The 16895-nt window shown below is 44.3% G+C and overlaps 1 protein-coding gene across 5 annotated transcripts in view; it reads left to right on the top strand.

Moving 5' to 3' along the window:
• The first annotated feature begins 8254 nt into the window (after positions 1-8254).
• WASHC1 (WASH complex subunit 1) overlaps positions 8255-16895 on the top strand; it is a 45199-nt gene continuing 36558 nt past the window's right edge. Inside the window, exons 1-4 of one of the 5 annotated variants that reach the window (XM_072872832.1) lie at positions 8463-8811; positions 9523-9641; positions 9949-10013; positions 10536-10616. The gene's annotated coding sequence lies outside the window, so the exon portion shown is untranslated. Of the gene's footprint in view, positions 8351-8462; positions 8812-9522; positions 9642-9948; positions 10014-10535; positions 10617-16895 lie in introns of those variants that run through there. The other 4 variants (XM_072872839.1, XM_072872858.1, XM_072872866.1 and 1 more) reach the window with 4 other exon arrangements.

Genomic DNA, 16895 nt, shown 5'->3' with positions numbered 1-16895 from the left:
CTTGTCTGTGGTCCTGTCTTCCTTCCTGCTGAAAATTCTTGGTTCCTGGCTCGTTTTAGTGGATGTGCTCACCTACTACCGAAGGCCATGTTGAAATGGGTGTAGTGAATTGTTTGTCATAAATTGTTTATTTGCCAAAATAAACATTCAGTCAATGCAAAATTATTTGTGAATTTGAGATGCACTTACTGAACATTTTAGACATTTAAAACAATGAGGACAACATTACAGAAATTATGAAATGCTTCTTTTCGATGTATTTTTAAACAAATTGTTTGGATGTCTTAGTTGAAGTCATAAGGTCATGAAGTCATCACCCAGCTACTGTCCTTCTGTTCAGCAGCTCCTCGTCAGGATGCTCACATGGACCATGACAGAACGATGTCACATACCACAGAGGTGCACAAATGTAGCCCATTTCTCAGGGAAGAGGCTTTAACATCGGAGCATAAGGCACACGCCCTTCCTGCTCTCCAGTTCGTATGAAACTCCCCAGACTTGTGAGTTTTGAGGGTGGTTTTTTTTTCTAAGCCCTTTTTCTTCTCCCAAGAACAGGGAAAAAATTAAAACCTGGAGTAGTTATTTATTGATGCTTAACTTTATTATTTTTTTAAAGAATGAGCTATGCAGTTTAGCTAGCACATAGAAGTACTATTAGAAATATTTATTAAATAAATGCATTGGTTTTATTATGAAACAATGACAAAGATACTGTTAAAACTGATGTTGTGTTGCACCCAGTATTATTTTTGCCTCTCTCTAAAATGGAGGGGGGAATTAAAGGCTGAAGTGGGAGAGATATATATCCTATTGCTTTGTAAATGAAAAGGAAGATTATATCTGTAGGTCTTAGAAACAGAATTAAGTAGGGACCTGATGTTATAATACAGATGCAAGATAAATTCATGTTTCTGGAGAAAAATCTAGTGAAATTAACAAGGCACCTTGGTATACAGTTATTAAAAGGCAGTTAATATGGCATAATTTTAAGGACCACCAGGAAATTTGGCCTGCAGCACAGAGGAATTATAATAGGCTTATATGGTAGGCTTTGAAATGAAATAACTTCATGTGAATACTTAACAGCAATAGAAAGCATTTGAAAGATTGAAATGCAAGAGTAATAACATCACTGGAAATGTTTAACATGTATTTCACTGCTCATTCAGAAAGAAAATATTTCAGGTAAGTATTTCAAGTTTTCACTAGATTTCCAGTTGAGTAGAAATTGGAAAAACATCTCTGAAGGTAATGCCTAGGCTCTTCTATGAATCCAGTTCTTTGCTTTTATTGCATATACCTGGAAAAAAAAGGCAGAACTAAAGTTGGTCCCAACCAAACAAATAGCAAATAATTTACCCTAAAACTATGGAGTTTTTATTCTTTACCAAGTACACCGAAAACAGTGTTTTGGGGCTGACTTTGGAAAAAAGCAGAGTTTAATTTTTTGGTTCAACAACTGAATCAAATAATCAATTATTCACACAACCCAGCCATTTGAACACCCACTTAAATCCTAAAATAGGAGCTTACCATTGACAGCAAAGAGTTTGGATGAACTTCTTCTCACAGGGGTGAGTCTCATTCCCATGGAATATTGATTTCTGTTATTTAGTTTTTATATTTGAAAAGATGAAAAATTGTCTCCAGCTTGAAACTAACTCTGCAGGAACAAGCTTTTATTAAAGGAATTTTTCCAGTGCAAATTTTTCTTTGCCACATATTACTTCATTTTCTGAAATATGCTTCTAGGAGGCAAAGTCAAAAGAACAATTAAATGGTGCAGGACTGAGTCCTAATTGATGGTGACAATAATTAAAATGATTAAAATGAATTATTTCATGAAAGCTTCTTTTTTTTTTTTGCTTTCACCCTTCATTATTCTGTTTGGAAACAGACTGTCCTAAAATGTATAGTATCCTGCTGTCATTATTTAGACAAGCATTTGTCAGTAGGCTCTTAATATACACTAATATTTCCAGTAGGCTTTTAATATAACATTTTTCTCTCTCTCCAGTTATATTTAACGCTAATCTTTAGAGTCTTGCATCTCTTTTCATGCTTCTCTTTTTATTAACTTCCCAGATATATTCAGAAATCCCCTAATTTGCATCCAGCAATGACTTATGTCTTGAAGCATTAAAATGTACATTTAAAAACATTGAAGCTAATGTAGGAAACTGATAAAATACTATTAAAAGTTCCTGGTTTAAATATACGTGATTTGAAAAATATGAATTTTTAAAAGAGCTATTTTTAAAAAAGGAAGAAATGTTCTTGAAAATTCCATCTCTTTTTTTTTTTTTTCTTCCTTTAGGAATTAAAAGTCCAGAAGATTTAAAAAAAAAAAAGGCATGTCCAAAGCTGGGTAGGTAGTGCAGTGAATTTTCATCAGAATACTGACATTTATTTGAGCCTTTCAGAATGGCAAAACAAAATTAAACTTCAATTTTTTTTTGAAACAAGGTCTAATATTTAGCACCCACATTGTTCTAAAGGAACTTAATGCAGGTGGTCAGAATCAAAAGAAGAATCATGTTTACGATGACTTGCTAAGACGGTAGCTGGTAGTTGTAGCTGGCTCCTTCATCCTTGGGTTAATGTCCTCTTCACATGGCAGAGGGGGATTAGTCAGTTCGTGACAACTCCTAACTTCATTACAGCAACAAAAGTATGGCTCAGAAATGGGGTTCATGTCTGAAACAAAGTGGAGAAGGTTTGGATAGCTGGGCTTTGGTTTGAATATGCAAAGGTAACTGGGATTGCATGGCCAATAGCTGGATGTCTGAAAGTGTTGCAGATTCTGTGAGTCTTGTATGTGTTGACTTTAAAATAAAACAAGTAATTTGTGCCTGTTGGGAGCATGGTTAAGTGGACACCTTAGAATACTTGTTGCTTTTCTCTTACGGCCATGGCTGTTCTTAATATTTCTCCCTTTCCTTTATTTTTTTTTAAAGGCCTGGTATGGGATGTTTGATCTCTTGCCAGGTAGCCTAGCAGGAATACTCTGTTCCGTTATGCAAGAAGCAAGGATTTGATCCCCAACTCCTGTTACCATGCTCTTAGGAATACACGGTTACAAAAATAACAGCATTAGCCTGCAGCCATACTGCTGTGTGCTGTGCTCTTGTCAGATCTCACGTGTTCAGTGAGGTCAGCCCTGCTCAGGACTCACAGAGTTGTGGGTGCTGTGGGGATGTGGGAAGGAATCGCAGAATAAAAGAATGCGCGTGAAATGCCATCTTCATCTGTGCTCCACTCCAGGGAGTTTCTACTCTCATCTATTTTTTGTTACCTTTTTTCCCTCATATGTACCATTATTTCATAAACATGCATTTTTTTCCTTTTTTAAGTCAACAAAGGCAATTACTGTGAGTATGCAGAACTGTGTGGATGCAGTGCTAAGAATGGCATTTCGGAGTTCATAGTGAAGAGTCTTCCCAGCGACACTTAGGACAGAGACCTTTGCAATCCAGCCTTCCCTTACAGACCAGTTCAAGGTGCATCAATATGAGACACTAGTTTGGTGCAGCTGTACAAAAAGGTACCATTTTAACCTATGATAGTAGTACACGGGTCACTTGATACTCATGTGTGCATTGAAGAAGTTGCATTATTATTGTTAATCGTGGTTTTTTTTCCAGCACTGCCTGAGAACGAGCCACAGCCTGAGCCCCACGCGAAACACTGCTGCACGTTGTGCCCTGGAGAACTTACAGTCTGATGAGCAGTGCAGGCACAGGATGTCAGAAGGGATCTGGCACTCATGAAGAATAAGTAATGTGATGCTGGCGAGTGATGTTTAAAGCTATGAGTCCAGGGCTGGGGAGGAGGTTTGGATGATAGGGAAGAAAGTGTAGAAGCAGGAGGGGTTCAGGAGTGGACTTTCCCAAGAGTGGCAGAGGGGAAGGCAAAGGGGGACAAATACGATGCTTCTGTCAACTTCAGGCTCTAGTTTGTTCCACTACACTGCATCTTACCCCAAAGCCCCATTACTAGGGGAAGAGGAAGGCCAAATGTTTGGGGGGAAGTGTGTGGGAAAAGTGTCTCCACAAATCTGAGTCAGAAGAAAGCTTGTGCAGAAGGACAGGTGGCTATAGTTGGCCCCTATTTTATCCCCCTGCAATAAGAACACCTCAGCGGTAACACAGATATTAATGTTATACTTACAGCACCTATGCACCTATACCTTGTGGGGAAGGGGGAGGGAAGTACTTAGCATATTACTTTTGTCTCCCAAATGACAGAACATTGTTTAGTTATGTCTAGTTTCAACATCCTGTGAGCATTTACTGATCGTTAGCGTGCACTCAGAGGAGGTGCTAATTGTCACCAGACACAGAACAAGGGACAGAGATGTTCAAGGAGGATCCTGCCTATTCTTCTAAGGCAACGCTCCAAGCAAAACATTAGAGTCAGACCTGAAGCAAAACCTGAGATCCAAACACTTCTAAATGTTAGGTGAGCTCAACCCTACGTCCCACTGCAATAGCAAAACAGTCCTCAGATCTGAAAAACTGCAAAACGAGAGGGATGTCTGGAGTAAGATCTGATCTGTTTTCTGGCCCTCTCCTGACCTTGTGCAAAAGCGACTCAGCCAGCTCTGCCTGAATGTTTGACAAACGCTATTCGACAGACTACAAGAAATTTCCAATATCTTCAAAACACACAACCACAGCAGCACTCTGTATTCTCCTCACCTTTGCTTTTTACATTTTCCCTTCAGGTTCTGAGTTTTATGTTATTAAATTTTGGTGTAAAACATTATAATAAATAATAAGTAGCAACATTTTCCATCCTAAAGATATCAAAGATGGAAAAATATTGTTTCCATTTTTCTTGTGAGGAAAGTGAGGCACTAATTACTTGCCCAAGGTGACTTTGCTCAGTAAAAGATACTGCAGCAAGAGAAAGAGCAAATTAATTTAATGTTTTGAAGGTTGGGTTTGTTGGTTTGCTTTTTTTACTTGAGAAAAAGCACTCTGGTGTGAAAGTGCAGTTTCAGAAAAGTGAAAATGAGTTCAAATATAATGTGAATCTAAAAGGCTTGGCTCTTGCACATGAATTTGTGGCTGTGACACAACAACAGATGAGTGATCAGTTTGTGTATAGATAATTGCAATGAGTCTAGCCTACAGGAAAAAAATGTCTTTATGCAAGAGTTCTGGACACGGTGGAAGCGCTTGAATATTGCGGTGATGAAAAAGCTAACAGACAGAATAAGCACTCTAGACAGTTAGCCAGAGAGTGGCATGCAAAAGCACAGAAAACCTGACATGCCCTGAGCTGCTCTGGATCATCCAGTTGCTCACAGTGAGGATTGTGCCGGCAAATGACAGCAAAGCAGAGCGTGCAAAGCCTCTGTGCAGCCTGCAAGAAGACCGCTGGAAACATCTGGCTTCATTTATTCAGCGGGCCAAGGGCAAAAGCAGGTTCTGACTGAGGGGGGGTCCAGGTCACTATCTTGCCACTGCAGAACAAAGTGACTGACAGCAGCAGTGCCACCATGCATAAGCTGGTTCTCTCTGCAGCCCCCCCCAACTAGTGTTTCCTGTTGGTATCGACTTGGGCAATGGCTCTGGGAAAGCCAGAAGGCATTTTCCAAACCAGCAGTTTGCACGTTTCCTAACTGCGAAGCCTCTGCTATGCTGTCATGCATGACTTGGCACACCACGAGGCACTGCTTTTTGCACCCTATGAAAAAACATGTCTTACTCACTGCATGGGAGGAAGGACCTCTGTCTACATCTTTCTGTACCTGGGCAACAGTAGGTAGTAGTGCTCCTTTTGTTAGGGGAGAAAAATGCTGTGTGTGGTTTCATCTTTGTTGGCTGGAACTTGCCAATGCAAAGCAGTGGCAGAGCGAACTTGGCAGCCGCAGGTGCCAGTCGGCTCCCCGAGAGCAGCCCTTGCTGGATGTAAGAGGATCATGTCCTCAGGACCACTGAAAATGAGCCAGTGAAAGGTTATGAAATGTAGCCAGTAAACATTGTTCTGGAGAGAGAAGAAATTGTGTCCATTATTCCACTGGCTGGGAATGGTGTTGCTCGGTCTCCACCAGCCAGTTGTGTGGGCTGAGACGTGCAGCCGGCCGGAGACTAGTGCCCCTGTAGTTGAATTAAACACTGTGCTAAGCAGCTGCTCTCCTGATTTGCCTCCAGACTCTTTCTGTGCTGTTATTAACACCTACTTGTGCCCCGTTAGATAGGTCTTGTCTGCGCAGTTTGATACATGACAAGGTTACACAGGAGTTCACTACAATTTACAGCTTCTCACCTGCTACCAGCGTCTTCCTGGTGCTTTGTCCAGTCCACTGCTACCCTGCTATAGCTTCTCACGTGGTGCTCCCTGTATCCCTGCTGTGCCATGGCCTCTCTGCCCGCCCGGCCAAAGAGTCAGTCTTCCCCTTCTCTCTCTGCGTTAGCTCTCTTTTTTGCCTTTTAAAGATCGATTTTGCAAACCTGCTGGCTCCTCTTCTTCAGGGTGGCTGGGAGGGAGACATGGGAAGGGGCTGCGTCAGTCTGCCATCAACTCTTGCCTTCTCTTGAATTTTATAAATGCATTGAATTGGATTTTTATCCAAGCAGCAGAAAGCATTTGGAGGCCTTTCCATCAGCAGTATATAAATAAAAATGGATCAGAATAGATTGGATTGTTGCTTCTTACATCCGCTTCCCTATTTTGTTTTTGACAGGACCTGACACCCACACACACGCTCCTTGCTCAGACTCAGCTAGATCTGCTTTTTTGTCTGCTTGGAGTTTTTGGCAGGATTTTCCATTCCTCATAACCTTCTTCCCTTACAGAGACTTTCAGGAGCTCTTACCCTGGTCCTTAGCTCTTAGGCCTTGTGCCCTTACGCTCCCCATACCGATGGGTCTTATCAGGCCCATCATTAAAACACCACAGGGGCAAGCACTGCACCCTCCTGCAGGCTCTGAAATGGGGAAGCTGCTGCTGCTGGCTCCTGATCTCCTTCACAACTCCACTGGGTCTAACACTGTTCCCCTGCTTCAGTCTGCGCTTCCCCTTGCAAAGGAGTGGAACTGAGCAAAGAATCTGCAACAGGTAATTTATGTAACAGATTTACCCTTTTTCCCTGAGTTGAATATGCACGAGCAGGTCCTGATGTCTTCAAGTGCATTCACTGTTTGAAGAGGCTTGCCTCATTTTTTTTCCTTGTGCACTGTATTTAATGCTACGTATCAATCACAAACGTTCCCTGTGTGCATTCAAAAACTGGTATTTGCTATTCAAATAGTGTTAAGTTGTAACTGTTTAAATAAATCTTGAGGAATTGTTTCTGATCCTAAAGTGGATGAGCATGCAAATACCTCGTCATGCGTAGCACACACCCCTTTAAAATGTGGTTTTAGTATTTACAGATGCACTCTTGAAATTCAATTTTCATGTGTATTTGTGCTGGAAGAGCTTGGTTGCTTGAATGCGTGCATAAACGGGAGTATAAAAGCGACACAAGAACAAACTAGTAGAACATAGTTTAAAAAAAAAAAATCACCATTTTATAAAGTCAGTTTTTAAATTGTCAAACTCTAAACATGAGCACTGGAGAGAAAACAAGCAAGTGTATGAGTCAGAGATTCCCCCTTTTGCTTGCCGTGCTCTGTACCAGATATGTGGAAACAGAAAAGCAGCCAGGCACAGAAGCAGGGCTGAGCGTGGCAACAAAAAAACAACATCTGTGGGATTTTCTCTCAACCCATGACTATGCAACACGTGGGCAGGGACCAGGCCGAGAGCCATGCCAATACCTCCTTCTCTTTGCGGTGGGGTACTGCTCGCTGAACCGCAGTGCTCCGATGGGGCAGCCATCTGCGGAGGCATGCCGGAGGCCCATCACCTCCCTCGCAAAGCACCCAGCAATGCTCCGAGTGGCCTCGGCGGGGTCCCTCGGCTGCCTGTGCCCTGTCACGGGGCTGGCAGACCGCCAGCTCCTGCTGCCCACCACCTCGGGCTGGCCTGGCAGGCCACCTGGGGCCCAGGCCAGCACAGAGGCTGGGGCACAAGGGAGGGAGGGTGGCAGTGCCGCGACGGGGTTCAGGCGGGGCAGACGACACAACGCCTGGCCCAACAGCGCCGGGGCCAGAGAAGAGGGCAGGCGGCTGCACGCCCACAACATGGCCGACGCTCCCCGCCGCCGGAGAGCGCCTCACGCCCCGCGCCCCACCCTCTACCGCGCGCATGCGCAACCCCGTCCCCCGGCTCGGCCCAGGGGCTTGCCCAGAGAGGCATACGCCCTAACCGGGCGGAAGTGACGAACAACTAGGGGCGGAAGCGGTACAGGGCGCCGCTTCCTGCTCGGCGCCGGGGCGTGGCTGGTTCGCGGCAGGTGAGGGGCGCGCGGCGCGGCAGGGAGCGCGCGCTGGGCTCGGCGTGGCCGCGGGGGGCGGGGCCGGGCCCTCCTCCCCCGCCCGCCCGCCCCCCCCCCCCGCCCCTCGGTTCTGTGCCCGGTGCCCGCGGCGGGCTCGGTGCGGCCTGGCCGGCCCCGCGGGGCCACCGGGGGTCGGCGGTGCTGGCGGAGGGCGCCGAGGAGGGCCGGGTGCGGAGGGCGTCCCCGCGGCGCAGCGCGGAGGGGAACAGCTTTGGCTGGACTCGGCGGCGAGGAGCCGGGGCGCGGGGAGGTTCGCTCCCCTTGGGCCCGAGCGGGGCAGTAGGCACTGGCAGGGCCCCGTGAGCGCCTGTGAGGGGCTGCCGCGGGGTCTGCGGCCTGTCACCCTCCGGTGAAACGCTTCTGGTGGCCACAGGCGCTGTGCATCGGGGACCCCGTCAGGTCTTGGGAAGAAGGGCTTGGTAATGTGAAACGAGGGTCATGCAGTACCCGTTTGGGTGGGATAACAGGTTTAGAAAATCTCTTGCTACGCTTCTTACGAGGTGCTTCAGTGCTGAGCCGTGAAATAGATTGGAAAACCTGCCAGGCAGGTGTGGAGCATGGAAATCTCAGGTTGGCGATGACGTATGGGACACTGGGGCTCAATGTAGCGCTTTGGGGATTGGGAAGGGCCATGTCTTCTCTCCATGTAGGTTAGGTACCCTGAAGGGATAGACAGCTAGATGCTGCAGCCTAAAGGGAGTCACGAAAAAGAGAAAAAGGTGTCCAAGATAGAGGGTCAGGGGACTCTGAGATGTGGGTTACATAAATTTTCCTCAGAAAGTTAGCTAATGGCTTGTAATAGAGTTGTGGGGGTTTTGTGCTATTCCAAGTACCGACTGGTTACTATTAATTGTCAGCTAATTCAAAGAACACCACAGATTATAAAAAACATAACTTCCAGTCCATCAGTGCATCAGCACAGTTTGCTACCTGGAGTACTAGCAAATCGGTTTTAATATGGATTGCCTTTTAAATTGCACAAGGGCATGTTCCTCACTCCCACGCTGGTAGCTGTGCTCATGTAACTATTTGACAAATCAAAACATGTTGTCAGTGTTTGCAAGTGAACCCAAGTGCTGTTGTGATAAATACATTTATTGTATTAATTTTTTTCTATGTTCAAAATAAAGAATGAGTCAGCCAACAGTAAAAAGACCGCAGAGCTACAAGACCTAGCTGTGCACATGAAGAAAGGCTGCTGATGGATGTAGTGAACATTGTGAATCCATATCCAGCAGTGGTGATCATTGTTAGTATTTATTTTAGTAATCAACAGAAGTCCTGCTGTGGTGACAGGGCTTCTTTTTTTGTTGTTTTTTTTCTAAATGGTGTGGTTCAAATGTTGAGTGGTTGGACAGCACCTGGATTATCCCAGAAGTCTCTTTCAGAAGAGGGGGCTTTTCATCCCTGGGGAGAATTCTTGACTCTGCTCACTTCTACAGTGCAGCTTCCAGCAAGGAGTGTGGGATAGTGCCAGCTGTGATTGTGGCATTTCATGTGATTCAAGCAAATGTCAGCTAGAAGTTGGCTTGCAATGACCTATTTATTTCATTTAGGTTGCGCAGTGGGTGTTGCTGGCAGTGATTTGCAGACTGGATTGACCTATCCTGGAGTAGATGAGGTAGAAGCTAAAATTGTCCCTATTTCTTGCCAGTTCTCTGAAATACAGAGCCTTCCTTGAGCAGTGAAAGGAAGTGGAGCGGATAGGGCTGCTCTTGCCAGAGGCAAGGGCTGGAAGCAAAGTGACTTTGGCATGTCCTTGTAGAGGCTTTCTGCATTTTGGTTTTCCAGGGAATCGGAGGTGCTCCAGTCAACTGTCCTTTACTTAGACTTCCTTTTAGGAGGGTTGGCTAAGGGCTGATAAGTTCTCCTGATAGTTAATTATGTTTGTCTTGTCTGAGTAGTAAAGCTGGGATGTAAAGGCTGCTCGGTATAGCTCTGTATTCCTGGGATGCTTTGGCTAGGGGGAAATAGCCACACCTCCAAAGAGCCCTGGGGCAGAAAAATGCCTGAGGCACTCCCAGAGCAGCACAGGCTGCTAGTCTTAGCATCTGCCCTTCTTCTATCACTCTGGATATTTAAACTGAGTTTTTAATCTTCATTCCTTCAAATAAGAAGTGCTGTTCTCTTCTCTCAACTCAAGAGTTCATTGGCAAGAAAACTGAAAGCAGATAATCCCTGGGAACTACTCTGCAGTCTGGCTTCTGGGTTCTGGTAATACCAGGTAACTATAGTCACTGCACGCTCAGCCTGAGCAGTAAAAGAGAAGGGTAGAAATTGAGGGCTGGAGAAAAATAGTACTGAGATAAGCCTGAAAGCAAGGCAGATTTTTTTTATAATTTTTTTTTTAGATTAAAGATAGTGTGCAGAGGAAGAAGAGGATTATGTCTGAAATTGTGATGTTTCCTATGGCTGTGGTGTTTGAGCTTGAAGGGAATAATTTTTATCACTCAAAAAGCAATTTCTGTAGCTAATCAGCTCTGCTTAGACCCCTTCACAAGATAACCTTTGCCAGAAAATAGTCCTTCCAGCAGTTTGTTTAGTGGGTTATTGATTCACCAGGTGTCATTCTTTTGACCCATCTTTTTCTCAGCTCCTGTCATCCAGGCCACCCTGTAGGGGTACTCCTTTTAGCGAATGTGAACAGACTTGAAGACACTTCCTTATAGTGAGTCAGTTCCCTTCCTGTTATCTGACAGAAATGCACACATTCCCTTTGCTTTTGTATGTATAAAATGGGCAGGAACTGGTTTGGTTGCCAGTTTGATTTACTTAATACTTCATTAAGTATCTCAGGATCTGTTGTAGCACAGTGCATGTGGGGTATGGGTGCTGTAAAACTCCAGAACTTTGGAGCAGAGGCTACTGAATGTGGAGGTGAAAAAGAGGACATTGCTAGTTAGGGTTTATGGCAGCGAGATGTGACAATGGTTAGATCTGCAACTGAGGTCACTCTGCAGGACAGTGAAGCTGATTTTGCATCAGAAAATTAGAGGGAAAAATTAACTGGGTTTGTTTGTTTGTTTGTTTTAGGAAAGTGCTATGTTTTTGGAAGTATGTATTTGTTGCGGTGGTCTGATAGTAAGATTGAGCAGCTCCTCATTTTTTGAACCAAATGTTCTGGAGGAAGCTCTACAGCAGCATTTCAGCTAGCCTGCTTTTGAAACTCCAGTATTTAAGAGAACTTACTGCAGGGAAATGGCCCTTCCAAGGGACTTTTGGCACAGCCAGTGGCTTCTGTGTACTTTAGGCATACAAAACCAAAGTGCCCCCATTTAGGGAATCAAATGAAGAGCTGTGTCTGGATGTTTGGCCTGGGATTCTCAGCATTACTTTTGATGTCTGTATTGTAGGTGTAGCTAAGCTATTTGCTTAGGCTTCTTTTATAATAAGTAGTGAGAGGAAGGGAAGGCAGGCAATTAGCACAGTGCTTTTGGTCAGTTTTAGATGGCTGCCTTAGAATCAGATCAGTTGTTCATTAGAGCTCCTGATTGTCTCCATTAATGACGAAAGCCAAAGGTGACAGTTGCAGAGTGGGTTATCTGATTAACTTTAGATATCAACATCTGTCTGTCAAAATGAGTTTTATGTATCCAGCTGAAGGAAATCAATTTCAGCCTGTGCTTAGAGGACAGGACTTTCTCAGCAAGGTGATGCAGCCTGCAGCTCGGTGCCTCATGGCAGTGAGGGCTGCTGTCTATGCTTCGCAAAGCAGAGCTCTGCGTTGAGAGGAGAGGTTGTCTTGAAGACAGTAGTGCCTTAGAGGCCATCTTAGCTTGTGGAGTTGAGAGGATTGAAGTGCACCTCTAAATTCTTTTAAGTCTCTACCTTTCAGATTCTCTTTAAAAAATAATTTAATGTAATAGCATTCTGTCTTCTGGAGAGTTGAAATAATTTGATTTTATGTGATCCATGTTTAAATGTCAGGTATTTTGCAATTTGCCAGGGAGTTGCCGTATGCTATTGTAAAGCTGGGCTCCGAGATCTCAAATTTTGATTCTTTCTCTTTAGCCTAAGTGGAATAGGGCAGTGTAGTATGTGACAAACCAACAAATCTGAGTGGCTCTGAGTAGTTTTTAGGAAAAGGGAGGGTCTCCATTTGAGAATGATCACCACGTCTTTTGACATTGGTTCAGGTATGGGTATTGGTTCAGGCCCATGCTTATTTGATTTAAGAGACAATGCTGCTGGTGGGAAACCAAATCTTCCAGTTCATGTGCATTTAGTTACCTGTCAATAATGTCTTAATGTCATATTGCTTATAGATTTCATCTGTCTTTAGTAGCTGCAATACCTACTGTTTCTTTCAAAGCAATGTGTCTGAGCCAAAGCTGTTAACAGGCCCTGGCTTCTTGAGAGAGGCTGCGTTAAATACTGGGCTCATGCTTTCAGAAGGAGATTTTTGACAGGCCAGTGCATTTCCTTTGGTAGCTCTGAGTCCTCAGGTAGGATCACAAACAGATAGCCTTTTGTTCTGGAAACAGCAGGATAGGACAAACACATAAGTAGCAATGGGTGTTTGTTGTTCTCTGACACAGCCCATGGTCCAGGGAGACATGTTCCTATCAGGCACCCAGTTTACAGAAACTGTGTCAGTAAGCTGCTCTTTTGTTGCAAAGCAGCCTATTTATTGTGTTCCCTCTGCAGCTTAGGGAATTAACTGAAAAAAAAAAAGTTTTGGGGTTTTGGATGCAAGCTTCATACCAGAGTCTGTCTTGCTGTTTCCAAAAGTGGATATCTTCATAGCATTACCCAAATACCTTTTTCTATTACAATGTTGGTAGTCAGTAGGTTGAGCAAAACATATATTTCAAATTGAATGGATCTTGGGTACCTTTCATGCAGATCCCAAGGTATGCTAGGTTGAATTAAGCGGCTATCAGTAGTATGTAGATTCAGCTAACAAAAAGGCAGCTAGCACTGTAGCTGACATCATGGTGCAACATGATGTTCTTGTGGTACCCAGATGTGTGAGATACTGTGTATATGGTAACTGCCAGTAATTCCACACCATTTGGATATGGAGAACTGAGTGGTGTTATATCACTGGGTAGTTAGTGGCTGTCTACCAGTGCAGCAGAAAAAGCTTTTCCTTTTCCCACAGCTGCTGCTAGGACAGATGAGGTGAGACTGCTTCAGTGATGGAATCCACTCCTGCCATTTGCAAGCAGAATATTGGCCCACAAGGCCAGGATGTGCAGTGTGTGAAATGCAGTGCGAGCCCTTGAGTCCTGCTGAGTATCATCAGGTCAGGCTCCTCAGTGCTCTGCTGTTTCTGCAGGGCTGTGGTGTGATGTGGGAGGCTGACTCCTTTTGAGAAGATCTTGGCTGTTCACGCAGTCCCGTATCAATGAGCGACTTTTGGAAGTATCGGCATGTAGCAGGAGGTGCCTTGTAGGATTCATTTTCTACACGGAATTTTTTTGGTTGTTGCTCTTCTGAGGTAATGCTATACTGTAAGGACAGGCTGAAAGTATGAGGTTAATGAGATTGAGTAAGTATCTCTCTTTCTAAAGCTGGAGCAGAGGAGCAGAAATGGCTTTTACAGCCGTGGCTAAGTTAACTTTGTGATGTAGATGTGGCCATGATGTGCTCCTGCTGCTCTGGGGGGGAGGGAGAGTGACAGCTTCTAAAGCTTCTCACTTTCCTGCACCCCTGGCCAGTCTCTGTGCCTGGGGAGCTCCAGCTGCCCAGTTTAATTCACTCATTGAGAGTGGGCAGGGTGGGACAGCTGGAACGGAGAGCTGTCTTGCTCCAGAAGTGGTACTGGGAAAGAAAATCCTAACCGATGCCAGACCCTCCAAAGATGGAGAAACCCCGCTCTTCATAGCTTTGTCTAAAATAGCTACTAGAAGTCTTGAGACCCAAAGCAGTGATGTCTGCAACAGAGTTTGAGGATGCTACTATAAGAGACGTCTAGTAACGTGAGCACCCTGGTGGAGTACAGCCTGCTACAGGGCCTAATTATGGTCTTATTAATGCTTTCTTTCATCATTGCCTTCCAGCCTTCAGATGGTGATTAGACCTATTTATAGGGGCAAAGTTCCTTAATATTCAGCACAGTGCACCTCTTGCCAATCAAATCAGTACTATCTGCATCTTTGATTGCTGCTTAATAACACTGTAGAACACGGTTAATTAAAAAATATAAATAGACTTTTCATCCTCTTAACTTATCAAAGTGCTTCTCTCCTCCTCCCTTCCCCTCCCTGCCCCCCTCAAAAAAGGTAAAGTTGGCTTAGCACAGGGACTGTGGTGAACCTCTCGTCTCACTGCTAGAAATACTTCTTGCTGTGCTACCCAGGATAGTTACCCATTGTGTGTTCTGCTGGAGGACTAAATTTCAACCCCACCAGTGGATGTCAACACAGGGCAGAATGATCATTTGCTGCACAATAAAATAGGACTTGCATCTAGGCTCTTGTGCTGCTTTTACCACCAGAGAGTAAGCAACTTCTAGCTTTCATTTCAGTTGTGTGTCTACATCTGTGTGAGTGCATGTGCACACACTGCCTTATCCTGTCCCTTAACAGGAGGAGCATATGCAATGACACGTTTTGCTTTTCTAATATTTTAAGTCTCTCTTTTAAATACGGTTCCCTGGCTTTGCAGCTGGTAAACTCACAGGATTGTGCTTTATCTGTGGAGGTCAAGGTGATAAAATTGTCTTTGTTTTTTTATTTTTTCCTTGGAGGAGTTCATTCTGATACTTTGTTGGAATGGCCTCTAGGCAAGCTTCTAGTACAACCAAGGTATGACTTGTATATGCCAGCAGATTTGATCATGATTTGAAATTTGGTGGGGAGCCTGTGCAGAAAGTAGAGAATGAGGATGATGTAGTAGTATATTAAGTAGAGTACTGTAGTTAAGTGTACAGTAGTAGAAGTTTGTGATGAGACACACAACAGACATTGTAGAAGCTGGGAGCTTTGTGATCTCTAAAAGCCACATTTAGGTATTGCGAGCAATGTGCTGACATAGTAGGCTAGATTGGAGCAGAGGAAAGTGAGAATAACAGAGGCCTGTTATTGTCAGCCAGGATGGGACAACGTTTGTCCAGGTAAACATGGTAGAAGGTATTATGTGTAAGAAATTACTGTCAGCGAGGAATTTGGGATGACTTGTCACTGTGAACCAAGTTAGGCTTGTGACTTTCCTCTGTCAGAGCAGACAGCACCTTGTGATAAGCTATGCCCAAAGCCTGTCTCTACTCCATCTTTTGAGTGTGTTTAATCTTAACTTGTAGTTCTTTTGTGACTTGGTCTGTTCCCACTGTGGAACCAGCCTGGTGGTAGTAGTGTAGTGGTATGTGGTGAGGGATATGCAGACTTGTGTTTTATTGCATATTGCTGGTCTCTGCATCCTTGCAGGTGGCTACAAGGCACTGATCTTTTATTAGGGTCCTACAAAGGAGAGACATAGGGCTAGAGACAGCCTGTCACTTCTTCTTGGAGATGTTACTGCATGTGGGAATTAAAGGACTTTAGTTCATGCTGCCTTTCCAGTGCAGTTACAGAAGCAGCAGCAGCACAGTAATTGCTGAAGCAGCCCTTGTATCTTTGAAGAATACACACTGATTTTTTTCAAAGTATTGAAGCCCTCTTCTCCCCTGAACCCCCTTTTTTTAATCCCTTGAAGCATGTTAAGGAAGCAAGTATTGTTGGTGGCTTGCTTTATTCTCCCTTTATTTTCATAACAAAGCATGCATCTGGTAAGTGCTTGTATATAGCTTTACAGTCTCTGCCTGTGTTGAGGGCAGCCAAATTATTTTTTTAATATTGCCTTTGTTTACGTTCCCTTGAAAAATTAAGATATTTTTAAGGTTGTGGGGGTTTTTTTGTTTGTAGATAATCATCTCGGTGATCGGTCCTCCATAGAGCAGTATTTTCTAATGAGCTTAGAGGAGCGTTGCTTATTTTACAGACTCTGTTTGCTCTGTAACAAGTCCTCTTGGGCTTAGCCTTGACATGAGGAGTTTTATTCTTGGGTCTAGGGGGAAGTAACCCAAGAGGTGAGCAAAGTAGGTGGAGTGTTTCTCTACCTATCCAGAGCAGTGACTTAGTATACTTCCTTCTCTGGGTTTGGAGCTGCAAATCTCTACATAGCCATCAGAATATCAGACTTGCCTGTGATGATTGAACAGTATAACCAATTGCTGGTTCCAGATACCTGAAAACCCTGGAGTGCTCAGCCTGTATCTGTCCTGGTGTAAGCCTTTTGGAAAAGTGAGACAGTCTGGTGGAGGCTGATGTTGCATTTCCCACTGCTGTTGTTTCACTCAGCTTTTGCTAGTGTGAATGTTGGAACTGAGAGGGAGAGAACAGCTTTGGGTGCAGAGGGATAGCCACCAGCCCTGACGAGCTTTGTACCAGCTTGCTTGAGGATAAAGGCATAGACAGCTTAAGGCAAAAGTGCAAATCTGAGCAGTTGCTAGCTCTAGTCAGAACTTCCAAATCAGGATATAGCACTCGTAAGCAGGTGGTATAGTGAGAAAACAACCTTT

Source organism: Ciconia boyciana, chromosome 1, assembly GCF_034638445.1.
Source record: "Ciconia boyciana chromosome 1, ASM3463844v1, whole genome shotgun sequence".
NCBI lineage: Eukaryota > Metazoa > Chordata > Aves > Ciconiiformes > Ciconiidae > Ciconia > Ciconia boyciana.
Note: the sequence above shows the minus strand (reverse complement) of the source record. Positions and strands in the feature narration are given on the sequence as shown.